At 47.7% G+C, this 27,566-nt stretch overlaps 1 protein-coding gene across 3 annotated transcripts in view; it reads right to left on the bottom strand.

The window, feature by feature from the left end:
* EXTL3 (exostosin like glycosyltransferase 3) overlaps positions 1–27,566 on the bottom strand; it is a 177,451-nt gene that overhangs the window by 131,116 nt on the left and 18,769 nt on the right. The window contains exon 1 of one of the 3 annotated variants that reach the window (XM_075415062.1): positions 21,017–21,447. The exons of 1 other annotated variant lie outside the window; for it this stretch is intronic. The gene's annotated coding sequence lies outside the window, so the exon portion shown is untranslated. One more of the 3 variants, XM_075415063.1, reaches the window with a different exon arrangement.

A 27,566-nucleotide genomic window follows, 5' to 3' on the forward strand; every position in this document is an offset into this window, starting at 1 on the left:
TGGACACGGTGCTGTGCCCCCTGCTCTGGGTGACCCTGCTTCAGCAGGAGGGTTGGACTAGATGACCCACAGAGGTCCCTTCCAACGCCGAACTTTCTGTGATTCTGTGAATTCCAAGGTGAAATCCAGGCTGGGCGGAGACTGGATGGAGACCAGCCCTGCCGAGAAGGGCTTGGGGCTGCTGGGTGACAAGAAGCTCAGCATGACCCGGCAGTGTGCGCTGGCAGCTCAGAAAGTGAACCGTGCCCTGGGCTGCATCCCCAGCAGCGTGGGCACAGGGCGAGGGAGGGGATTCTGCCCCTCTGCCCCGCTCTGCTCAGACCCCCTGAGTCCTGCGTCCAGCTCTGGAGCCCTCAGCACAGGACAGAGCTGGAGCTGTGGGAGCGGGGCCAGAGGAGGCCCCAGCAATGATGCAAGGGCTGGAACCCCTCTGCTGGGAGGAGAGGCTGGGAGAGCTGGGGCTGCTCAGCCTGGAGAGGAGAAGGCTGCAGGGAGACCTTACTGCAGCCTGACAGTACCTGAAGGGGCCTGGGAGAGAGCTTGAGAGGGTCTTTTGGCAAGGGCATGGAGTGACAGGACAAGGGGTGATGGCTTCAAGCTGAAAGAGGGGAGATTTAGATGAGATCTAAGGAAGAAATTCTTCCCCATGAGGGTGGTGAGGCCCTGGCCCAGGTTGCCCAGAGAAGCTGTGGCTGCCCCATCCCTGGCAGTGCTCCAGGCCAGGTTGGATGGGGCTTGGAGCACCCTGGGCTGGTGGAAGGAGTCCCTGCCCACAGCAGGGGGTTGGAACGAGATGGTCTATAAGGTCCCTTCCAACCCAACCTATTCTGTGATTCTTTCTAAGGAGAAGAAAGTGCTCTCAGCACTGCCTGCAGACAAAAGGTCCAACTAACACTGAACTTGGCAGCATACTGTATTTAAGGCATCTCAGCTTGGAAGCACATCAACACTAGGCTTTTCACCCCTCTCTTGTACTAGGATCTCACCACACCTTGCAGTTAAGGCACTTCTCCAATGCTCGTATTTGTCTGTTTTCCGAGTTCATTACACAGTTTGAAAAGTTTGCAAGCTGTCCAATGCAGTGAAAATGCAAGTTATTCTGTATTCATTTTCCATTGAAGAAACTGAGGCATAGAAGAGGCGTATTTTGCCTAAGTTCATTTCTTATCTCAGTGGTAAAACTGAGCTGATACCCCAGCAACGAGCCTCTTCACTAGCAAGTGTTTTCTACAGCGCTGCTGCAGCCCAGGGTCATCCCAGGCAGCTCCCTCCTCACCTGTGGCCTCTATCCTGCAAGAAACACGCAGGTCCAAGAGAAAACTTATTTCAAAAATCCAGAGTCAGTGTACGTAATTCTGGCCTGCACAAAGCACAAATTACTAATGTAATTGATATCTTCCTAGCTTAATGGCAATGAAATTATGGCCAATCACATACGTGGACACTTGGACTGAACAAAACAAGAAGGCACACCCAGATCCAGCGTGCCTCGCAACCACTAAACACACCTTTCTGTGCTGCACGTGGGCAGCAACTGCTGTCCAGAATGTTTTAACAGCAGAAACTGCACTGCTTGCTGTAGAAGAAAAAAAAAAAAAAACACAAAAAACATCACAACACAAAAAACCTGAGTACATTCCTCCTCATAGTCAAAGCCAGACCGTAAGAAACAAGCAATATAATTATTTCCACACAAGAAGGGAAAAAAAACCAAAAAACAAACCAACAACACACAGAGTAAGAAACAAGCCTCCAAAACTAGATTTGCGAAATAGTTCAGGGGCTTCTGTGCAGGGCTACAACCTCAAGCAGAAGCTGGGAAGAGCAAAAGCCACTGATAAGCCAACTTCATGGCTGATGGACACCACAGAGCCCACAGCACCACTTCCCCTGCCCCCCTCCCCACCTCAGCACCGGCCAATTAAAAAAAAACCCGAAAAACTGCCCTGCCCAGCACGCCAACAGCAGTGAGGCCAGCTGCGATAGGTGCTGGCCCCATTTCAAGCGCTGGCTCCACTTTTGCCCCCCACCAGTGACCCCCGTCACAGCCTGCAGCGGTGCCTGCACGGAGGCAGCACCCCAGAGCCAGTGCAGAGCCTACAGCAGCGGGTGCCCGAAACGCTGCACCTCCTTCAGCGAGCGACCGAGCTTCAGTTTGCCTAAAGTCACCTTTTCTGGAGTGGCTTCTGTTACAAACAGGAAGAAAAACACTTTCCTGCCTTTAAGTACAAAGTGCATCAACCCCACCAGTGAACACCAGTCCACCCACCTGCCTGGAGATCCCCATCCACGAGAGCTGTGCCATCCCCTCCATCCCCAGAGGATGCATTCGGTGCGTCCCGACCAGTACCGGCCCAGGTTCACCAGCTGGACAGCACTGGACCCAAAATCCTTCAAGGCTGCAGACAAACAAGCCTTCAGCAGGAGCAGAACTGGGCTCTCACCCCACTGTGCTTCCTCCAGACATCGGAAGCACGGCTGGGACGCACTCGCTCTTCACAGACAAGTAAAAGCACTTTAAGGAGGGCTTTTTCCCCTCCCTTCACTTTGTTTTAAATGGCTGAAGAATTTCCTCCGTGAATGCTCCCAGTTGTGGCTCACGCTGAGTTATTTTTAAAAGCGCAGAATCAGATTTTCAAGACCCTGAATGAAGAGATGCAAAGCCTTTATTGAGCAATAATAGCCCAGACAATGGTCACAATTTCCCAAGGGTCTGAACACCGCAGCTGACAATAAGCTTTATTCCTCCACAAAACCCCCTTCACAGGGCTCGGAGGGTTTGCTTTGTGTGATCTAGGCTCAAGCCAGAGACTTAAAACAAAACGCTCTGGGGTCATTTTCACTGCGATTTCCTCCACCAATGCACTTCTGATCAAAGATACAAAAATCATCGGGAAAAGATCCTTTGCACTATGTCGTTCCCCCTTTGTTAGTGCAGTAACACCTCTCCAAACTTGCTACCAGGACACCACGTCATCTCGCTGGACCTTTCCCTTCTGGATGGATCACAGCTGACAAACCAGCCTATCTTTCCAGGGTCAGGAGGGTGGAACAGAGCCCTTCAACTTTCTTTGCTGATATTTGAACCAACGTGCAATGACTCTCACTGAACACCCAGAAACACGCTTCAACCCTCAGGTCTGCTACCTGTTTTGGTTTGGCCTGGATAAACGCTGGGTGCCCATCAAAGCCGCTCCATCACTCCCCCCCTCCTCAGCTGGACAGGGGAGAGGAAATATGATGAAGATCTTGAGGGTCGAGACAAGGACAGGGAGAGATCACTCACCAACTACCGTCATGGACAAACCAGACTGAACTTGGGGGGAAAAGGGAGTTTAATTCATCACCAATCAAATCAGAGTAGGATAGTGAGAAATAAATCCAGATCTTATAACACCTTCCCCCCACCCCTCTCTTCTTCCCGGGCTCAGTTTCACTCCCGTTTCTCTCCCTCCTCCCCCTGAGCAGCACAGGGGGACGGGGAATGGGGATTGCGGTCAGTTCATCACACGTTGTCTCATCCACTCCTTCCTCCTCAGGGGAGGACTCCTCACACTCTGCCCCTGCTCCAGCATGGGCTCCCTCTCAAGGGAGACAGTTCTCCACAAACTTCTCCAATGTGACTCCTTCCCACGGGCTGCAGCTCTTCACAAACTGCTCCAGCGTGGGTCCTTCCCACAGGGTGCAGTGCTTCAGGAGCAGGCTGCTCCAGCATGGGTCCCCCATGGGGTCACAAGCCCTGCCAAGCCAGCAAACCTGCTCCGGCGTGGGCTCCTCTCTCCATGGGTCCACAGGTCCTGGCAGGAGCCTGCTCCAGCATGGGCTCCCCACAGGGTCACAGCTTCCTTCAGGCATCCACCTGCTCTGGCGTGGGGTCCCTTCCACAGGCTACAGGTGGAGATCTGCTCCACCATGGACCTCCATGGGCTGCAGGTGGACAACCTGCCTCACCATGGTCTTCATCACAAGCTGCAAGGGAAAACTCTCTGCTCTGGCGTCTCAAGCACCTCCTCCCCCTCCTTCTTCATCGGCCTTGGTGTCTCCAGAGTTGTTTCTCTCACATCATCTCACTCCTCTCTCTTCACTGCCATTTCATCCCACAGTTTTTTTTCTTCCCCTTCTTAAATCTGTTATCACAGAGGCGCCACCACCGTCGCTGATTGGCTTGGTCTTGGCCAGCAGCAGGTCCATCTTAGAGCCAGCTGGCCCTGGCTTTATCAGACATGGGGGAAGCTTCTCACAGCTTCCCACAGAAGCCACTCTATAGCTCGCCTGCTACCAAAACCTTGCCATGCAAACCCGTAACACCACCACATGGTATAACCAGATCCAGCGACCACATCAGCTCTTCCTTCTCCTGAGAAGGAGGAAGCTACAACTACGAGGGACTTGTACAGTCTCCAAGACTACCCAGCACCCAAGCTTTGGCCTTGCATAAGCCAATTCTCATTCAGCAAGGTGGCACGTTGGGCCACAACCGATCACTGCTACACCTAAACTGGTCTGGCTCTCTCTACAGCTAGCAAAAGCAGCAGGCACTTCTGGGGCACAGAAAACTTGATTGGTTCAAGACGTCTGCTCAGGACAAGAGGAATGGTGATAGAGAAATGGTTGTTTTTCTCCACTGACTATAAAGGTGATCTTAGAGGGGAAAAAAAACCACACTAAAAGAAAAATGATAAAAACCCCTACAACTTTGTAGACAACTGCATCTGTACAGGAGTCCCAACCTAAACATCTTCCACCCAAACGCTCAAATAGCAAAGAAGCTAACACCATAAATTCATCACCTCTTCAAACCAAAACGAGAGTATTTCTGCCCTCCCATCATCTCTGCTCTTCCTCATCCCAACAAAAGCACGGTGTGGCTGCACACTGAACTGAGGTTACAACTAACCTCGCAAACCAGAAAGCTCAGATTCAATCCGATCACTTCCCAGTCTGGTCTACCACACGGCCAGGAGAGAGAGACCATAGGACCTCTTTTTCCCAGCTTACTACAGCTTCAAGGGGTTGTGAAAACACTTCCTCATCTTCTGCACAGCTGTCAGTTGGTCTATAAGCAAAAGAGCATCCGTGCCCAAAATGAAAAAATACTTCAACGCCCTTCACAAATACCTGCAACACTCCTGCTGTGGTGCACCCTCACCAAAAGAGCCACCACGAGCTGCAGACATGATACACACGTGCCTGCTGCATCTCTTTCCCAATTCCACCACTCACAGAGGTACAGACACTGGAAAATGGTTTCAAGTTTGTCTACAACTTCCTAAGGGAGACACGGAAAAGCCGTTTAGAGGATTTAATTAAAGATGTGCTTCATCCCCTTCCCTTTTTCAACCCTGCCTGTAAAATCAGGCATAAGGCAATAGCCTCTGTCATCCTGCGTATTTTTTTACTGTAAACTTCAAGGACTCTTGACCCAATGTAATCTCTCAATTTAGCTTAAAATGCTACTGAAAAATTATTAATACTCCGCTTGTCTGCAAAACGGCTGTCCCATGTTATCTGTGCAAGCAACTGCATACTGTGTCCAGAAAAGCATGCAGAAATTCAGGATATGTTCAGAAAACGGATGTACTCGGAAACTGAGGATGCCAAACACACCCAGATATTGCCATTCAGAGAATTCACAGCAGCACTTTTTGTGCAGCAACATCTGTAAATCACAGCATATTATTTTCCACCCTCATAATCAAGAGATTTGCTAGATTATCTAGAGATCTGTCTGATCATGACAGACAAAGCTGTTGAACCTCATGCAGCTGCCTGAAACACACACTCAGGCAAAGAGCTTACTTGTGACACCGAACAATAAACGCGGCCCCTTCAATGCTCACTTCCAATTAGCAAAACTCTCGGTGTGACGAGGAAAGAGCCCATCACAGCAAGAGGAGTGGCCACAGGTGACAAATGTGCATGCCAACAGCCACTGCTTGGCAGACAAACCGCAGTCCCCGTCTAACGAAGTGAGGATCAGAGGCAGACTGCAGTCAGCGCTTCATCTGCAGTCAATGAGAAGCCAGAGAGACTGGAATATCGTTAGGAGGACAGACAGCAGAACTTAAAAAGGCAGCCTTGACAGCAAGCACAGCTTCAATTAACACGCTGTATTTGAAAGGCCAGATTCTAAAATGCTCCTCAGCATTCAGTCATCTAACTGTTGCCTAAAGACATGCCATTATAAGAAGGAACTGGGTATCCGCTGGCTGAAGAACTAATCCTAGCCAGATGCTATAACTACCAGCAAATAGGTCAGTCGTACACCCTACACCACCCAGGGCCCTCCATCCGAGAACAGCCAGGCACCACCACTCACGCACCTGCAAACACGGTTTGAGAGGGTCCTCGCAGTCCCAAAGCCATTTGCCAAACAACACTTCATTTTGTGGTTCGGGGGAAGGCAAACCCCAGCCCACCTCACTGCCGAGAAGCCTTTTCATTGCTATCTTTCCAGATCGTGTTATGCAACAAGTAATTCACTCCTACACATGTAGGAGCAAAAATGCCCTTCAGCATTAATAACAATTCTAGATTACTATAATCTTAATAGAAATAAGATCACAGAGATTTTATTATACGATTCTGCAAATTACTTACATCAAGCAAAGAAGTACAAGGTTAAATTCAGACTCTTTTCCTGCTCTACCCTCCACGCCTGCCCGCGAGAGTACACACAACAAATCTCAATACAGCTGTTACACTGCACCTGAAAGTGAACAGCTCTTTATTCACCTATGGAGGATTCAACCACGGTCCTCAAAAATCATATGCTAAGGATAAGTTATTCCCCGTACTTTAAGTGACAGTGCTCTCAAACAAGAGTGGTGACAGATACCATCTTTGGAAAGATTCAGGACTGTATTCTACAGAGCCTTCATCGCTGTCAATGACCTTTACAGTCATATGATAAATATTTTAGCATATAATGAATTTGCTGTATTACATTTGCTCTCTGGGCTACTGAAGATCAGCTAGGAACTGATCAATTGTAGGCATAAAGCTCCCATGAAGCTGAAAGCTACAATGGAGATCTTACTGCCTGTGTCAAAACTGCAGCAGAAAGCTGGGGGTGTACAGACAAAAAAGGTGTCTTAAAAAAAAGAACTCATGAACTGACTACTACGTAAGTTCCCACCAGATTCACAGTAACAGCAGCAGGATCCTTGCAGTCACTCAAGCAGGACTGCTCCTGAAGCTCCATCTTTGTTGCTTTGAATCCCAAGATTTATCCACGCCAGTAACAAAATCCTCAAAGATAACCTCACGAAACCACAAGCTTCCCAGGACTGTGAAGGGTTGCTGCGCGGAAGCTCCGAAACACAAGGAGAGTTGCGTGATTTAGATCCAGTTCTGCCATCAGCTCATTCAGATGACTCGTTCGAATTCAGACAGCTCTTTGTGTCAGAATCTCAGAATCACAAAACGGTGGGGGTTGGCAGGGACCTCTGTGGGTCACCCAGCCCAACCCCCTGCCCAAGCAGGGTCACCCACAGCAGGCTGCACAGCACCGCGTCCAGGCGGGGCTGGAATATCTCCAGAGAAGGAGACTCCACAGCCCCTCTGGGCAGCCTGGGCCAGGGCTCCGGCACCCTCAGAGGGAAGAAGTTCTTCCTCGGGTTCAGCTGGAACTTCCCAGGCTTCAGTTTGTGCCCGTTGCCCCTTGTCCTGTCACTGGGCACCACTGAAAAGAGTCTGGCCCCGTCCTCCCAACACCCACCCTTAAGATATTTATAAGCATATATTAGGTCCCCTCGCAGCCTTCTCCAGGCTGAACAAGCCCAGCTCCCTCAGCCTCTCCTCGGAGGAGAGATGCTCCAGTCCCCTCACCATCCTCGCAGCCCTCCGCTGGACTCTCTCCAGTAGCTCCTCATCTTTCTTGAACTGGGGAGCCCAGCACTGGACACAGCACTGCAGATGGGGCCTCCCCAGGGCAGAGCAGAGGGGACGGAGAACCTCCCTCGCCCTGCTGCCCACACTCCTCCTCATGCACCCCAGGATCCCATTGGCCTTCTTGGCACCCAGGGCACGCTGCTGGCTCATGGTCAACCTGTCATCCCCCAGCACTCCCAGTCCCTCTCCGCAGAGCTGCTCTCCAGCAGGTCAGCCCCAGCCTGTACTGATGCATGGGGTAACTGATGGTGTCTCCATTTCTCTGCCTGCTTGAAGGTGTCAACACTTTGTCTTTTTGCAGTAGCATCTCAAAAACACATGGAGCTGTGTGTATCTCCTCAACCCAAGGAAAGGAGATGTCACAGTCTCTTTCTAGATACCCTTATCTCCACAGAGGGTGAAGCTTCCACAGAACACATGAAGCCGGCAGGTACCAGCACTGTGTCTGCTGATCTATGCCAAAACTTCAGCCAGCCAGATTGTCTCATTTTTTTTGGATCTCATTTTCTACAGATTAAGAAAAATTATCCCAGGGGTATGGCAATGGACCAGAACGCAGAAGATCATTTCAAGGCATCTGTAATAGCACACAATTAACAACAACTCCTCAATTTTGTCTTATGACCTCACTCATTAGGAAGTGGTTTTATCACCCTCAAATAACATCTGTACAAACACTCCCCCCCATGTCTCCACCAAGTCTTTCCTTACTGCCATTATAAGCCCGAGGCTTCTCTTTCCTCCCCTCGAGACGGCATCAAGGTAAGATCTTAATTTCCTCTACCATTTGCAACAAAACTGCCTACACATGTGCCAAACAAGCTAGAATTACACCATTAATTTCAGCTTAGTCAGCTCACGCCACAGACTAAGTCAATATTTGACAGATATTTAGCAAGGACTACAATTTATTTAAATTCAGCACATTGTGCCCACAGGAGATGAGCAAAGGATGAGAGACAGCAGGACATTCTGCTTGGGATTTGGGGGACAAAAACCAGATAGCCACAGACTTCTTTTGGCTGGAGAACTCCGTTTTCTTAATAAAAGGGTTGAGGGAATAGAAGGACCGGTGTCTCCCGAGACCAGCCCTCCAAACCAGGCCCGCCTCATGAGAAACAACCAGCCTCCCTGCGAACACCACCAGGCACGAGTGAGTGAGAACATCTCATCTTTCAGAGAGGCAGCGTTGCTAAGGCAATCAAACAAAACGCCTGTTGTCTGAACCAGTCCACAATTTCTCAACACAACCCCACCACTGCTAGCTGTGGGGCAGTTCGGCCCGTACAGGGAGCTCCAGCTAAATCCAGTCTCCACTGCAAACCCACACATCTCTGAGTAGTTCTTAAAAGCAGTTAATGTTTTCTGGTATCTTCACAGCTGCGCCACAGCTGGCAGAGAACAAGGAAATTCTGAGGAAAAGGATTTGTGTGAAAATAATGCCAAAGAGGAGGAAGTCAAGTCAGCAAGCAGAGCGTGAGGAATAAAATAATAATAAACAGAACAGATTAAGCACAACTCCACCATAAATTGCAACCAGCCCACTACACTCACTCCTAGTTTTCAAGGGAAACCATCGAAAAAATATGAAACCATCAACTGCAGGACAGTCTCTCAGTTTCCCATCCCCTTCTGAAATTTTTCTAAGCTTCTGAAATCCAGTTTAAAACAAGCACATCCCAGCAGATATCAATGCTGTGAGTCAGCAATGTCTCTTCACAGATGTGAACTCTCCCAAAGTGACTGTTTTCCAGAGCAACATCTCCAGACCAAGCGCAGTGTCAGCGCAACTCGCTCGCAGAGTTTTCTGCCAGTGCTGTTTAGAGGGGAAAAAACCTGCTGAAACCACCCAGCATGCCAAGTTGGTTCATGGCATCGCAAAGAAATAGGTGTCAACTTTCATATGAAGCTGGTTCAAGTTAGAAGACTGACATTTTTCCTTTTTCAATATAAAAAGCTAGAGAAAACAGAAATTCCTTAAACTGCCACTTCATTTTCTCACGATAGCATCGCCTCCCCTCCTCCGTGATTGCAGGCAGACACCAAAGCTTCTGGATCTCTCTAACCCCGTTGCATGTGCTGGTTCATCCTGCTAGTTGGCAAAGTTCTTTGCTCACATGAGCCCTGGGAAATGGTGCCAAAACGGAAGATTAAAGGAACAAGTAAGTAAAAAATCCCAATGAACAGAGCATCCCAGGCCGGGGCGGAGGGGAAGCACTAATACTCTAGTTGGGTGTCTAAGGTGGAGGTTTGTAAGTCCCCTCCTGTCAGCAGATATGGGTCAGAGCTGCCACCAGCAGAGAAAGCTGCTCATAAAGAACAAAGCTACACGCGTGAAAACTAAGTGCTCCTTGTTTTGTACATAACTGTCTGGGAGAGGAGAGTCCAAACACTGAGTAAACAGTCCACGCACAGCCCAAATCAGCTGCAGAGCGCGGAGCTTCCCACCCAGCAGTGTCCCTGGGACCTTGCAGGGAGCTGGTCTTGCGTGGCGAAAGGAAGGTGCCTGCAAAGACACAAGACCCAAATTCTGAAGAAACCCTGTTTCACAACGCTGTGGCTCACTGAAGGGATGGTACTGTTTTCAATTCAGTCGTGGAGTAAAACTTAAAAGACAAAAAGATACATATCAAGGTTTACAGCAACAAAAGGTTTATAGCAGCATTTTCCCTCACCCCTGGACAAACTCTTCAGCTACAGAAGCTGAAGGAAACCACACCGACAGCAGTGGACACATATACAATCCCTGCATTTGAAAGCACAAAGAACAAAGCTCTGCTGAATCTAAGAATTAGAAAGCCTGACAGATTTAACTCTGGTTTATCCCCTGGCAAATTAGCTACTGTTTAAACTTGGGCATTACATCATCTGTTTGCAGTGGATTTTTTTTTTTTTTTTTTTTTTTTTTAAGCTAAACCATTCTCGTGTTCACAGCTTGAGGAACATCATTCATTCCCAACAGACTTAACAAAATGAAGGGGTGGATCAAACTCTGTGCAGGAGCCCTGCAAGCAGGGAAGCACACACCTAAACTGCTTTGCAAGTTCAAACAGCAGAAGATCTTATCTCGAATTTAGCAGGAAATACAGAGTGCCCCTCAGGTCTGTGTCTATTCAGATACAAGGATGAAAAGCCCACTTTTTCAAGTTCTGATGTGCAAAAACCAGCCTGATTAGGGGGCTGAAATCACACATGCTTCTGCTCACCCAGCTGCCGTTCAATGTGGATCTAAGGAGAGATGTGGTTGAGTCCCATTTGATTCTGCCACTCATTTCTGTTATCTATGCAGCTAACTTCAGCATTTTAGTCCTTCTAGATACCATGCTGCATTAATGCACCAGGCTGAGAGGCAGGGAAGGACCAGCTGCAAACTGAGCTACTGGAGGTATTTTCAGTGCCTGTTTTCTTGTTCTAGCTTCCTCGCTCATTTTGGAGACTTCTTTTCCCTTGAGATACACAGAACACTGCCAGTGCAATTTTGTTTCTCAAAACTTGGCAGAACCCTAATTTTGCAGCACCTGCTCTTTGATGCTTGTTTCACAGAGCTTTCTTCAGTGTATCTGAAGGATCAGGCTCTCACAGCCTCTCCAAATGCAGCTTCAGAAAACACACGGTGCAGTGGGCTCTCATGTGAAAACTCATACTTACACACTGAGTTGATCTGAGATATTTCACACAAGCTGTTTTTCCGACCCTTCGATCTCCAGAGCTGTCAGATTTTAGAGAGGCAAGAGGAAGAATGCCAGAAGAGACATTAAAAGGAGGAACCACTGCTCTCACGCCCAAGAGCAGCAGGTTTCACACAGACAGACTGTGTGGAGTGAGGCCCTCTCAGATGTTTGACATTTTCCTACATACCAAACCCACAGTGGGCTGTAACCACAATCCAGTGACATCGAGGAACAAGACTTCACAAGACTTTGCTTAAACTTTGTCAGAAAAAAAAGTATATTCTCCCTAAGCCTGGTACAATTCTGTGACCTAAGCACATTGTAACCTGTTAAACTAAAACAAAAGAATTCAGAACCAACCAACCAAACCAAATAAACAAACCAAAAACCCAAACAAAATCCAACAAACCACAGCCCTTTCATCATCATGCCTCTAGCCATTCAAAAAATAAAGCGAGAATTTTATCCTTAGCTTAAAAAAAAATTAAAATTAAAAAGATTTATTTTGAAATAAGACCAAGGACAAGCAATCCTGTATCAACAAAACTCAAACCCCAAGCACAAAAGACTTGCAAAGTTTCAGAAAACTACATCTGAAGAAGTCCTGTTAAAGACAGCTTAACCTTTAAAAAAGCCAGAACTGTAATGCACACAGAAGAACAGGCTTTGCTGTCAGAATGTAATTAAAAAAACAACTCAATTCTGCCCTATATCGAGATAGCCAGGAGCTGATCTGGGAGAAAGTCAAGTAAACAAATTTTCTCTCTCAAATTCCAAAAGGTCATTGCAAACAATTACTAAAATGCAATACTGATAACAACATATGCCAATTCTTCTTTTCAATTTAACAAGATACCTTTACTGCTCTAGTTATTACTTGGAAAAAGCAATAATCCCAAGGATAACAGCACCGGATAAATAATTATATGAATACCAAGAAACCACTGAAACTGCATTTCAAAGCAAGTAGGCTACACAACTGTTTGTTTCCTCTTCCTCTCCCTCTGCTTTTGCATAATGCAGTTCCCAAAACAGATCTCATCTGCAGTTAAACTTGGGCCAGAATGAAGACATTCCTTCCCATGTATGGGAAATCGGGGAGATTATTAACTTCACTTCTCACAACAGAAGAGCAGAAGTCATAGTAAGAAGGCCTCAGAATAAAGAGTCAGGCAATAAAAAGAAGCACCAAAGTCTGAAAAGATTTGTGTCAATACCGCATGCCTTTCCAGTCGTCTCACTGCCAAGCAGCCTTCAAAACGGGGCACTTTCTTCTTTCCGTGCAACTCCAGTCCCCATTAACAGGAACTGCGTGTGTCAGCACAACCCTCGGTTTCACCCAGCAGCATGCAGGAACTGAAAAACGAGCATCCTATTCTAGTGACCTTCATAGTCCTATACAGCAGCGAAACAGTCCTGTCCATTCAGCATGTTCATTTATAACAAGTCCCCTAGCTTCATTAAATTACCCTCGTCGGTCCTGAGCAGACTCCAGATTTGCCATACAGATAAAAGAGCACTGGAGCAGACCTATGACATGGCACAGCAGCTCTGTCACTGTCCCACTACCTGTTCTACATCTGCCCAAGCCTTGCAATGCTCGGCCGCTCCGATCGCTGCCAGGGGAAGAACCCAAGCACATACGGACACTGCCCACCCTAAGTGCCCATCGCTACCATCCCCTCCAGCAGCAAAGGGGCAGTCAGTCCAGCTTCTCGCTGCTCTGCCTCTCACTTTGCCTTGTGAGTAACAGAAAGCAGGCAGCTCGTACCAGACATCCATCCCTCACAGCCTTGGGGCAGCCAAGTTCAGAGTACCAGAGCTGGGTAAAAATATCAAAGTACAGAGATACTCCCTGCCAAGTGAGCGGATTTCCTCCTCGGGCTCTGCCAATGCTCCTGTCTCACATCTTGGGAGAGCCAGGCTGGACTCAAGACAGGAATAGCCTAATGCAGGATCATTCAGACAGTAAACTAACAGTGAGAAATGGGGAGAAGGGGTGCCTAGCAATCACCCCCCAAAATCCTACTAAGGGAAGGCCTCACCTCCCCCCCAAAAAAACCACAAGCAGTTTGCTGTTGGATTATCAAACCAAACCACCTCACTGAGGCATCACATAAATGACCAGGACTGCAGAGCTGAGAGAGGGAAAAGGACCAAGACCTTCCCTTGCACCAGCAAGCTATGAAGTCAGTTCAACCGTGTCAGGAATCCCAAATCCAAAGGTCCATGCCAACGAGTACTGGGCAGTACTTCCCTACATCACAGAAGCACTGCAATACACTCAGATACTATGGAAACGTTAATCTCCATTTCCTAAAGATTTATAAAGCACAGAAGCAGGGGACAGTGACAGAAGCGCTCGGATGTAATCCCCTCCCTCCCCAAAAGGCTCCACACAAACACAGAAATAGTCTGTACACAGTACGAGCTAACACAGCGCTCCCTCGATACACACACAACAGCTTTTGGTAAACAGGCTAAGAATAGGTACAGGGACAGCAAAGCGTCCAAGCAAGACACCCCTGCAAAGCAGCATTAAGCCTGCAAGAAACATTCGCAGTACTGCTTCTGCTTTAATCAGTTTTAAGAAGAGGAAATGTACTTTGGTGCTTTTTATAATACCTACGCTATTACATTTGTCAAGCAGCTGCCACGTTCTGTCCCACACATAGCTGCTTCCAGTGGTAACCACAAGGATCGCCATGTCTGCGCATGTATTATAGATCAGAGATGCATATTAAAACAGACTCGAGATCTGTCTAGAGATTAGATGTCGCTCCTTCCAAGTCAATGGAATTATACAGACACGCAAGTCGGTGCAAAGCCTGGGCCGCACTTGTATAAACTACTCCGGAAGATGCTCCGGGCCTTGCTGACTGAGAAACGTCGTCCAAAAGACAAGCTCAGTACGACAGACATTCAACTGATGCAAAAACATCTTCTTCCCCGACAGCTCCTTCGACGAGGAAGAGGTAATTGCCTTGCTTGGCCTTTCTAATCAAAATCATCATCGTCCTGGCAATGTAAAAGTCATCTCCAGAAAAAGAGCAGGTCTGATTCCTGGGGGGGGGGGGGGGGGGGGGGAGCAGAATTAGCTTCTGTACAAACGCCTTCAGATACCTGCCAGCTCCAGCTCAATCGTTTCTCCTAACTACACCCTTGAGACACTTGCAAAAGGCTTGGTGCTATTGATCACTGCCACAAAGCAAAAACAAAGTCCGAAGACCCTAGAGGCAAACGTGAGAAACCAACTGCAAGATTTCTTTGAATCTTTTTATTTTCATTAAATCTTAATTTTTGTTAAGAATTCTAAGATTAACATCAACAATAACACTTTGCAGATGTTACTGATTCACTGCATTCGTGTGAGGTAAGTTAGCCTCAAACCTGTTTTATAGGTAAGAGGCATCAGAAGTTTGGAGACTACGCCAGAGCCCAACAGCAAAAAACCAAACATCATCTGAGTGCATCAAATCCTACCGCTCCGCTAGCAAGGAACTACGTCAGAATCAACTCTGCGTTCTGCCTTCAGTGAGATCGACAAAATAACAACCACCCAGAACATTTTTCACAAGATCATTAGAAGGACAGCACTTGCTTTTCTCCAGGTCCTTGTTCTTGTTTCCTGATGCACGGTTGAGAACTCGCAAGGAAAGGCTTAACAACCGCTAATTGTCAGACGCCACAGTAATTAGTGGCAACTTTCCAACGCATCCATCTCTGGCTGGTTTTCCGATAGCTGGCTCCTCCTCAATCCCCACATTAACATGAAGGTACACAAGGTAGGCGGCAGAGTCATTCACAAGTACCAAGGTCTTCCCAGGAGAGATGCCTAAGGAAAGAAATATCTTCCCCAAACAATGCACGGGTTGGGTATTTCCTTCCCATTTGCCATGGGACTGCTATCTTTATTGATGATCCGAGAATGACGTTAACCTCTTCACTGACATACATTATTAGATCTACAGTGCATTTCTGTGAGGCAGTGGCTTCTGTATCACATGTTACCTCTGGCCAGCAAATTACCTCTAAAGGAGGAAGACAGGATCATACCGTTCTGCCTTTCGCCCACCTGCTGGTTACACACCACAGCTTTGATGTTACTACTCCACTTCTATCAAAGGTTTACAGCCTGTTTTACTAACAGACCCTGCAGATGTAAAGGCTCCTAATAGTGAAGCCAGGACTGCTTTACCTGGACTTTACAGACCCCTTAGGAAGAGGCTCACACCATTGCTCTATATATTTAGGCTCTGCTCTCAACTTGTTTGGCAGCTCTTCTTGTCACAAGCTCCAACGCTTTCATGCCAACCTTTTCCAGGCGTCATCTGCATGTCAGCAGTACTGCACAGCACACGCTCCACTCAACACCAACACAATCCAGAACACATCACTTCCCACTAAGTGCCTACCCACAGCAGACCTGCAGTATAATTACTTCCTTGTGCCCACAATAGAAACACTGGAAGACGTATACAAATTTCATCCCAATGCACTCCTGCATTACACGGGATGTGGCAGCATTTAATCAAGGAAGGAAAAGATAAAAGCATTTCCCACTCTCAGTGGCATGCTTAATTCCATCATATTCAAATCTGCACCCAGAAGGTGGGGTCCACACAGGACGGGGAAAAGAAAAGCTTATCTTCACTTTGAAAATAGAGACACGTTGATTGCACAACATAACAGAGCGTGTTGATGGTTTTAATTGTACTGCCTTCCTATGAGGAGAGGACTCCATTTCCACTTTAAGTTGCCAAACTAATTCATCATCTATGACTGGAATTAGAAAGTACTGAACCTGTCGAGAAGTGTGCCCTAAGAAAGACAACACATGCACAGAACAATTTATTTTCTGCTCTATGACACTTTGGCTTTCAAATAAATATAATTCACTTCCAAATGAATTCACAGATGACCAATATACCAGCATAGATTTGAGATGACTACACAGCTCCACAATCCTTTCATGTCACACAGAAAGCCTAGCACAAAACAGCAAGAAAGCTCATCCTACAGACTCCAACGTCAGCATATACACTTCAGCACAGCAGCACTCATACCAAAACAAAACAGGAATGGAAACAAACCTCAGGCTACCTGCACTGTCACTATCCCCAAGAAGAAAGTCAGATAAGAAGATACCTGCAAGTGTTTCGAATCATAAAGGCAAGCATTTTATGAAACAAGACTGATAAAAGGCTACCCAGCTGGAAACCGTACATAAAAAAGGAAATAAAAATGTTACTTGTGCTGTGGGAAATGTTATTAGCATTTTGTATTAGAAGAAACTTGAGAGGGTTTCTTAACGTTCATAGGTTAATCCCATGTTCTGATGCTATTCTCAGGCAGCCATTTGAATTAGAAGAGTGACATGCTTTCATGGGCAAGGGGGAAGGCAAGGGATCGGCAGAGAAAACACACACCCCCCCCCAGCTCCAGGCAAGGAGATCCCAACCATTTAAGAAACCGATTGTAAGGGCAGAAATGCTGAGACATGCACCTTATAAAAACTCCTGTACGTCCCTTAGTGGCTACAGATTATATGTTGGTCTGGAGTTTTAGGGTTCCCTCCTGCCCGACAAACATAGATTGATTCACTACATCTACGAGTGACGATTTTCTATATTTCACTTTATTTCATCAGTGAGGGACAGGTCACTTTGTATTGTTATTGGTTACGTCAACACAGCCCTGAGAAACCAATGTCCACTCACCACAAGTTAGCAGGGGCAGATGCCAGCACACCTACACACTGCTTGCATGAAAGACTGGATATCATCAACTTCCACAGCAAATGCTAAATTAAAAAAAAGATATGGGAACTTGCTTAAAAATTGCTATAGCCTTGTAGGGAGTGTCCAGCAAGTCAAGGCAGAAGCTACAAACTGTCCTTTCAAATCCCTTTGTGGTAGATTAGTCAGCCTTCTAAACTGCCCTTGCTGGTAACAGACACCAATTAGCTAATAGCAATGATTTCACAAAAAAATGGGATTTCAATTTGCACTTCAAAACTGGCCCTGCAACTGCTGTGTAATGACATCAATTTACCTGGTCGGCCAGCGCTCAAGGCTTCCTACGCCCAGGCAATCCAGGGATCGATTAGCTGTAAGCCACGGAGCTGTACATGCCTCTGTCTTTATCCTTCCTAACAAACCCCAAAACCTCAAATTGACTTTGCACCTCTTCTCCGAGAACACCCACCACCATCATTTGTGTCTGTCGAACAGCCAGGAGCCAAACTCAGCCACCACAATCCCCAGGGAACTGTACTTTCAACTGTTCTCCAAGAAGAAAAACTACGGGCTCCTCGCTTTTGAGGATATGCCTAAATGGCAACCACAGAACTGCAAGCATACTCATACTTAGCTTCAGCCCAGCAAGCACAGCCTGTGTCAGCACGGGTTACATGAGCCAACTGGAAGCTGCAGCGCTGTGCCCCAAGTCCCACACGAATGCTTCCCCTCCTGCCTAGCCACATCCTAGCAGAAATACGCCTATCTGCACCGAAATGGCGCGTATCTAAATATGCCTGGGAGTATTACTCGCTTTTTTCACAAGGAAGCAAACAAAACCCCCACATACTTCGCTTGCTAGGTGGTTAAAACATACCAATCCCAGTCTGGCTTAGGATTCGTTTGTTACATTAACAGCAAAAATTCCACCCCGGGGTTAAAACCCCAGAGTTAGGAACTGCTTCAAAACTGGTTCAGAGTCTGTTCCTGCCCCAAAAGAGGGGTGTTTAGCAGAGGTCACAGGCAGAGAAGTGCAACGGCAAGCACTGGGAAAACCTATCTGCTGCTGAGGAGATGGAATCCAGTGATCAGAAGGTCCCTTCCAGTTCTGTGTTTTTGTGGGGTTTGTAAAGCAGAAAAATTGCTTTTGGACTAGGAACCAATTCACATTCAACTGCTGTGATCTTGGCTTCAAACAGCTAGCATATGTGGTTAGCTGCATTTCCCACCCCAGTGAAATCATTATTGTGGGCAGGGGGAGGAATATCCCGGGAAAACAGGCAAGGCAACAGGGAGAGGCGACAGGCGTCAAACAGCAAGGAGAAAAATCAGGCAGCAGAGACTGACAGGAAAAAAGAACAAATACACACAGCCAGAAGAAAAAAAGAAAAAAAAAAAAAAAGACGACAAACTAAAAACTTCAGATGATGGTATCATGGCATTTCAAGAGATAAGTCACGGAAAGCAGGCTCAAGATGGGCTCTGGCTCCACATATGCAAGCAAGCCCTGGGAACACATCAGCAACATTCAACTCCCTGGCTGAACAGTCCCGGAGATCCACGCTACAAATATTCAAGGGAAGATGATGATGCTGGTGATCTTTCCCATCCCATCTTAACAGCACACAAACCACCCTCTGATTTTGCCACATATCATTCAGAAACAGGCTAAGTGAAGGCAATTCAACAATCGTGTTTTTCTCGTTTTGTGTATTTGCTGCTTTTGCTCTGACTTGACAGCTGCCAAAATACATCCTCACATGCAAACAAACATGACAGCTAACAGTCTCCACTTGAAAAATTCGAGAATTTCAGAAAACTATTTTGGACTTCCCTGCTGCAACAAGCCATCGAGTAGTTCAAGAACTGTCTGTACCACAGCTGAGCTGCCAGAAGAATTTGGCTGTACTGTGCTCAAACGAAGACACTCAACTACCCCTGCTCCAGAATCTCTTAACACTGAGCTGAACTGATGCAAACTCCCGTTTCTGCAACAAAAAACTGAAACAAAGAGGCACCCCAAAGCCGTGGGTGAATACAGATAAAGCCACACGTTACGACGTGGCTCTCAGATGGTGCATGAAGTTAACGGATTTGTTGGGGGGGAGAACACTTTTCTCTCCCCATCACCACATAATCAGGCTGGTTCATTTCTGATGCTACTTCTGCGTGGAAACTAGCACAACATTACTCATTACTTGATAAAGCCCGACAATGTACAAAACACACCCCGCATTCCAAGGGCCTCACTATCTTAAATGCAATAGAAGCACTCATGAAATCACACTTTTAACATCTGTTTTAGACTTTGATTTAGACTTAGATTTCTCCATGAGAACAGAAACACTTGTAAGATAATCACCTGCATGTGACACGCTTTTCAGGAAACCAAGTTATTCAATCTTCTTTACACTGATGTCACGACTTGCGGCGCAGGAAACCAGAAATTTTAAAGCCAGGCTATCATATTGGGATATCACCACACACTTTATCAGGTGCATGCATAAGCAACGGAAGACCAGAAATCAGTCAATGAGACTCTCAACATTCAAATTTTAAAACGCACACAGCAACAGAGCGGCATATCTAGAATGCTTCTCCGCTGCTTTTGCGCGCCCTTAATACCATTTGAGCCATTTCTAGCTCCTCCAGGCTCAAAATTGTTGAGGTTTACACCAGCATAACGGGGAGTTAGTCAGTCAGCAGCAATGCATTAGCCCAGCGCCGGTAAAATTTTTGATTGGGGAAAAACCCCTATGTTTTTGAGCAAGAAGAGACATCATGCGGGGAAAACAGCTGGGGGGGACAACACACACACACAATCCACCACAACACGAGCCTAAACTTCAGCAAACAACCCACAGGAGCACGATGCGAGCACACCGGGAACCCCGAGAAGCCCAGAGACAACAGCTTCGTCGTTTTCCGCCCTCACCACTCCGCAAAGCAAAACCCCGGCAGGAGCACCAGGGCTCAAGAGCTGTTTTGGGTTTGGTTTTTTTTTGGGGGGTGGAACCGGCTGGGCCAGGGCTCCGTCAAGTTTCCACGACGCGGGACAACGTGGGGGGCAGCCGCTTTCTGTGACCGTGGAAGCCGGACTGGGCCGTAGGCCTCAAGCCCCCCCCCCCAACGCCGACCGGGGGGGGGGTCTCGGGGCCGCCGCCGAGTAGAAAGAGGCGGGAGGGAGGGCAGGCGGGAAGGCTGGAGTCTGTCAGCAGTGCCGCGACCCTCCCGCCATGAGGGACCCTCAGCCTGGCGGGACCCCCCCCGCAGCGTCCCTCACCCACCCTCCTCAGTCTCTCCAGCCCTGAGGGTCCCCCAGCCTGGCGGAACCCTCCCCCGCAGCGTCCCTCGCCTGGCGAGACCCCCACGATGTCCCTCATCCACCCTCCTCAGTCTCTCCAGCCTTGAGGGACACCACCCCCCCCCCCCACAGCGCCCATAGCCCAGAGAGACCCCCATCAGAGTCTCCTCAGCTCTGAGGGACCCCCCCCTCACAGCGTCCATAGCCCGGAGAGACACCCCCCCACTCGCCCCCTCAGCCTCCCTCACGGACACCCCCCGCCGCCGGAGGGGGGGGGTCCTCCGGACTGTACCACTCCCGCCACTCACCCGGCACCACGGGCTGCCCCAGGGGTGGCGGTAGGGGGGTGTGCTACCGCCGCCAGACGCCCTCCCCCCCTCTCTCCCCGTACGTGGTACGCTCCACCCTACCTCTTGGCGCCCTCACTTCACCCTCCCGGTGGAGCTGCGGTCCCGGCGCCCGCCGCGCCTCCCTCGGCGAGTGGCTGGGGGGGGAGCCATAGCCGCTGCCTCGTCTTCCCCCTCCGTCCGCCCTCCCCTGCTCCCCCCCCCCCGGTCCGGGCACAGTTGGTTTGTTCCGAGAAGCCGGCCGGTCTTCTCCCCTACGCCGCTGAATCTCTCACGTCTTCGGCCATTTCCGACCGAACCGGCGGAAGTTGCCGAAGTGCTGGCGGAACTTCACGGCCTTATCCGAAGGGTGGGCGGAGATAGCCGAACCGGCGGCGGAGATAGCCGAACCGGCCTGAAGGGGCGGGGAGCAGACTCTCGGCTCTGGAACCTGCTGAGAACAGCGCAAACGGCTCGGCTCCAGCCCAAAGCCCTTAAGGACCCGCACAGCTACCTCCCGCCCTCTCTCGGCTCTGAGGAGGGGAGCTCTGTCCCTTTAAATGGCGGGGGAGGCGGAGCAGCTGCCCTCCCCCAAGAGCCCGCCCAGCGGCCAGTGCGCATGCGCACTGCGCCGAGGCGCTTTTCCCGCCTAAAGGCAGGCACGTGGAGCACCGCCCCTCTCCTCACCGCGCAGCTGCCATGATGAGCTGCCGGCCCCTCAGTGCCCCGACGCTCCCTCACACCGGCTCCCGCATCCCGGCAGCCCTCTGTTTCCCCAATATCCCCGCAAGGCTGGGGGTGCACCCATGGAGCTCGGTCACACCTCAGCCGTGGGGGTGAAACCGCTGCGGTGACTGCGATGGCTGCCGCTGATCCCCCAGAGAGACGCCCAGGTGACTCCTGGCAAAAGGGGTTATGAGCACAACTGTATTGCGGGAAGCTGATCTAAAGACGTAAAGGCACTGACTTCAGACCCTGCTTACAGGTACTAAAATACCACTACAGATTGAATTTGTTACAAAATTACATCAAGATCCAACCTAGAGGGTTTGCATTAACAGCACAAATTATCACTGATTCTGGACAAAGTACTTTTTAAATACTACAGAGGTGATAAATGTCATTAGTGGTTAAATATTGTCAAGTCACAGCAACTATGTAAAATTTAGGTTGATGAGTACTGAACACACCAGGCAATGGAATGGTGATTAAGGCAAAAAGGGGAAAAAAACACATGATGGGGAAATAAAGGGGGGGGGAAGACAAGTGATGGTGCCAGCATCTTCTCACAACAAAGCCAAGTCAAACAGGCTCAGTACTCTGCTTCCTTGCTTTATGCACTTTAACTGTAATTTTGTATAATTTCGTATTTTAGGGGTCCCACAAAAGGCATTCATATCGATGGGAATCAAATCTCACCCCAAAGCACAGAAATTGACACTTTTTGGGGGAACCAGAGAATTTTCACAGGAATTAATGAGGTTTTTATCTGTAGGAGTGGAGAAGGTGGCAACCGTAGTGTATCTCTGGCCAAAAAGCACCAGGAATCTCAGCTTTAATAAAACATGAGCACTTCAAAACTGCAAAGAAACCATTTTTCCACCACCCTGCGCTTTTTAACAGTCATTTACACGTGTAAAGAATGCAAGGAGAAACTCACTTTTGTACTGAGATGAAAAAGCAGTTGGGGGTAAGGAGGGGGACACAGGTCTACCCCTTGATAAACAACACAAAATCCAATCTCACAAGCAGGAAACGTGCTGTACTGAAGGGCAGAATACGGACTCCAGGTTCAAAGGCTCTAAGAAACAATATATTTTTCAGGAAGAAAAAGGCAGACTATGCCTGCATTTCGCAGTATAAAGACAGAATTAACATCCGAATTATTGAACACGCCCACGTTGTCCTAGCACGCACATCTGTTCCTGCTCTACCACGGCTTGAGGCTTTGCTATTCCACCCTGCTCTAACCTGGCGCTCTGTGTGAGGAAACAGGGAAACAATAAACTCCCTTCAGGACCTCGCTGAGGAAGAAATGCAAATGGAGAACGTGCACTTCAGGGCACGACTCAAGAGAACAATTCTTCTCCCAACTCCCAAAAGAAAACAAGCTTTCAGGATCAGCAGCCAGCATGGCAAGTCTTTCTTTCAGAAAGCGCTATCAAGGCTATTACACATTATATTGATGAAGACAGTTTCAGATTTAATCCCCTTCTCTGTGTACTTACCCTTCTTATTCTAATGTAACAGGAGATCAGTATTAAAGGGGAGCTTTCTGTTTCCCTTCCACCAAGCTAAAAATCTACTGCTCAACTGCCTTCTCTATATCCCACCAGAAGAATTACCACATTCAAATGTTCTTATTTTCCACCCTTTCTGCTGTCTGGGCTTTTGTTTTCTCATACGCAGTATCCAAGAACACATAAAATTTTGATGTCAGAAGTGGATCCTATGGGGCAGAGTCTATAACATATGGTGAGTAAGAGTTTAAACAAGAGAACAAGTCGCACAGAAAGTTGCCTGCCTCCTTTCCTAGCGAGGAGAAGCCTTTCCTATCTGCTTCTCAGCCTGGTTTCTCCCAAGGAGCAAGCCTTAATGCATGGTGCCGACTGACTGCACGGTGCCAGTCCTGTTGCTAAAGACTTTGAAACTCCTTGGCGACTTTTAGCTGAACCTGACAGAGGGACAGAGCTCTAGAAATACCAGATCTTGCTGTAGGAAAGCGTGCAGGTGCAATGCAAAGACAACCCAAAAAGCAGAAGCAGTTCTGATCCTGCCCCTTCTGTTAAACCTGCTCACTGACCAAGCAGCGGGCTTGCGCGTGGCTCCACCTATCCAAGTGGGGTATTCCCAGCCAGCAACCTAAACAGCAGGAGAAGGTTTGGGATTCGGGGAGTGCCTGGGGCTACCAGGGAGGCAGCGATAAAGAGGGATCTGGGGGGTTACAGTAAGGACAAGAAGGAGGAAGGTTTGGGGGTAGTGAGAAAGGGAAACAGGCTGATGGCACACACCCTAGGCAGAAGAAATGGTGGCAGTCAGGGGCTATAGGGAAAAGACAAAATCTAAGAAAAATCTGGCTTCATGAGTCCCATTGCTCACAGAACAACTTATTTAGGCACCTCTCTATGATTTCCTGCTGGGAACCTCCTTTATACCACCTTTTAAGTAGCTCTGCAGTTGGCAGCTGCAACTGAATACAGTGAATGCCATCACAGCATTGTGTCCTCCTCTTCTCTGCTTGAAATGATCCCCACTTTAGCTCTTTTCCTTACCAGATTCCCTCTTCCTCATCCCACTTACTCGTAAGCATTTCTCACATCCACCATACTGTTGTCTCCAATCTGCTATGAATCACATCGAGTCATTTCAAGCGGGTATTAAGGAGTTTCAGTGCCACTTAATGCACATTTCCATGGCACGCTTCCATGGCCTGAAATAAACCTCAGAAAAACATCCACCGCTCCAGAAGGGAACAACAATCTAAGGGGAGGACCCTGAACTTTCAACTTTTCCCTACTGCAGTCCTTTTGGTACATTTTTCCAACTTCTTTCTCCTCCCTTCCACTGGAGGCAGTACCAAGACCGGACTGCAGATTTTACAAGTTTCATGGAATGTTTTTAGACCGCACTCTTAACCTCAGGCACTCCTATCAGATTTCATAGCATTCAGTCACTTTTTAGCCCCAGGTTGCTGTAGGTGCTAAACAGATAATACACATCCCTCAGCCACTATGGAATGACTAGACAGCAAAGCTCTATTTTTAATCCTGCTGAGACTCTGGCTGCTTTCGGCCATCAGGTATCCCACGGCATGCTTCACGAGAGGAAATGTTAATCTGGAATGCTGGCCAAATTCCAGTTTAGGTAATTACATTCTGACAATTTACATTCTCCCTGCAGTTTTCAATGGATATGGATATTTTTTTTCCCCTTACTTTATGTCATAAAAGCAAGTGGCCTGGTCCTGCTCCTGCTGTTAGAACAGCTGCCAGGCTTTGCAGCGTAAGTATCTGCATTTCAGTGGCAGGTGAAGGCATCTTGCTACGTTTAAATAAAGCACTTCGAAGACCCCATGGGCACAAGAAGTATTGTAACAATACACCCTACCGCTGGCCATAAAGCATAGCAAGGGCTAGAGCATGAAATGAAACACTCAGTGGCTACTGGGAAAGGAAAGGTTAGCACCAGAATGGATACACAGGCATAAAGACTGTTCCCTCCCAAATGCTAATTCAAGGTTGGATCCAGTGCAGCCCCAGCTGGGATCCAAAGAGCAAGTACAATGAACTGTCAGCATCCTGCACAGGAGAACCAGATCCTGACGGCAGAAGAAAGTAAGTTTATAAAAGCAGTAAAAGCTTTTGGCCAGATGCTGGGATGCTGGAGGACACTGCCTGGTAGTAAAATGGGGTTAGGAAAAGAAACGCCCGTTCCCTTGTTAACAAAGGTGCAGTTAGTGTTTCTTATTTTTCCTAGCTATTTGAAAGAAAGATCACAAGGCAAGAAATGGGGTAGAAGGTTTTGTTTTAAGGTGGAATATTATGAATCACACTCGGAGTATGTCGAGTTGCACTGCCACACATTCTACTAAGAATAAACATTCCAGATCAGTTAATTAAATGACTATATTATGCTTTGTTTATAAAACCATACGTGACCACATGGTGTTATTTTCTTCACGAGAACCACAATGCCTAAAAGAGTAATTTTCATATTTCAGCAACAATGAAGTGAGTTAAGAGAGATTAGGACAGTGGTTACAATTAAACCACGAGAGACCAGATGGCTCAGAGGATGGGTGGAGAGACATGTAGCTTTCCTTCCTCCCCCAATATGTCCCGGATCATTAGCAACCGAAGGCTGTTACAAGCACCGGGTGAATATTTTTCCCAAGCAGTTTGTTGACCAAAATGTTGGTTCCCCATCCCCCAAACTACCAGCAAACTGATTTCAGTAGGACACGTCACTCCAGGCTTTGGTGGAGCTAGACACAGCGTGAGCAGCTGAAGGTGGAGTGGGTTTTCTTCCCCGTGTGTCTATAACCCCTCACAGCAATTCTACAGCAATTGTCTGAACATCGCTCTTATTTCCTATGCATTTTTTATAGTTACCTAAAAAATGAAATGCTTTGAGGCATTTCATGTCTGTATATGAAGCCTAACCAGGTAGATGAACAGCAAGCCATAACCACCAGCAGCCATCACGAAGGTGGTACCCCAAGAACAGAGAGACGTTGCACACAAGCTGCTACATGAGTGGCTTCATGGCAAAGGAGCTAAATAATGAACCGAGCTACTTTGTCAGTCCTACAGAGCGTCGTTGCTCTCCCATCCTCACCTGGGCCCTTGCAGGACGTACAGTAGGGAGAGTGAATGTGTCTGAACACGCTATTTTTGTTTCTCTTTAGCTAGACTTAGCTCTGTCATTCTAAAAAAAAAAAATCAGTCACCCAGCATCAAAAAAATTATCTAGAATACATCTAAATAAAATTTATCTACAGAAATAATAAAACCCCTCACATGAAGAGACTTCCATATTGCAATACTCCTGGAAACTTCAGTGGCTGTTGAGAAAGACGCGATCCAAAGCAGGAAGCAGCAACCCAGCCTGGTGACAGCCAAGCAAAACTCTGAGTGGATCTTGGCGATGACTGAGTAACGGCACAAAATACCAGCGCCGCCTCTTTGCTTAAGGCGTCTTCCACTTCTGAGCCCTGCTGCACTATGGAATCAGCTGCATTGCTATAAAATTCCTTCGAATTCCTTAAGCATTACAGCAAACCATGCTTGCCCTTCATCTCAAAACAGATGCTTTGAAGTTTTCCAGAGATACACAAGGAAGAAGACACATCCAAATATCTAGACTACCCCCAAACTCCACCCTGGAACAGATGGCAAGGTTATAAATACAGAAGCATCTGGTAACCACTGGTATGAAAAAGCCGGCAAGCAACAGCTTATTCTGTTCTACTAAATATTCCATAATTTGAACTATATTTAAACAGGGGTTAAAAAGAAACAATCATTTCATTTGTATAGAACATAATCCCAAAGCACCTACATATTGTAACTGCAGCGCAGCTTGGGCATTACACTCTTGTCTACCAAAAGCACTTTTTTTAATTAAGCATTCAGCGCTGTCTAAACTTAAATTAAATGTGACTGCAAAACAAGCAGTTCAGTGAAGTACAAAAGCGTCTTTTTAAGCATGTGCTTTGTTGCACCAGACTACCAGGCTCAAGGCTGCGAGTTTCCAGCACTTCAGCTCACCCTCGAGTCCACGCGATTGGAGGGGCCTTGACAACCTGTCAGATTGCCGAGAGTGCTTGAAAAGACAGAAGACTCGGGGAACACAGGCTCCGCTCACAGAGACCTATGTGCCTAAGCCAGCTGTTTCATTTGTCCCCGGGTTCAGTTACCACAATGTGAACTGGGGATAATTCTTCCTACAAGACTGTCAGAAAAACAACCCGTTTGAAATGGCAGGCATCATATAGTGAAGAAGGCCGGTAAACACGTACACAGGCGGTTAAGAAAGAATCCCCACCCTCAAAGCCCCAAACCAGAGTCAGAGCTGAGGATGCACACTGCCTACCTAACCCCAAATCCACTTCCAAAACTCTATTAGAGTCTTT

Source organism: Opisthocomus hoazin, chromosome 2 (assembly GCF_030867145.1).
Source record: "Opisthocomus hoazin isolate bOpiHoa1 chromosome 2, bOpiHoa1.hap1, whole genome shotgun sequence".
NCBI lineage: Eukaryota > Metazoa > Chordata > Aves > Opisthocomiformes > Opisthocomidae > Opisthocomus > Opisthocomus hoazin.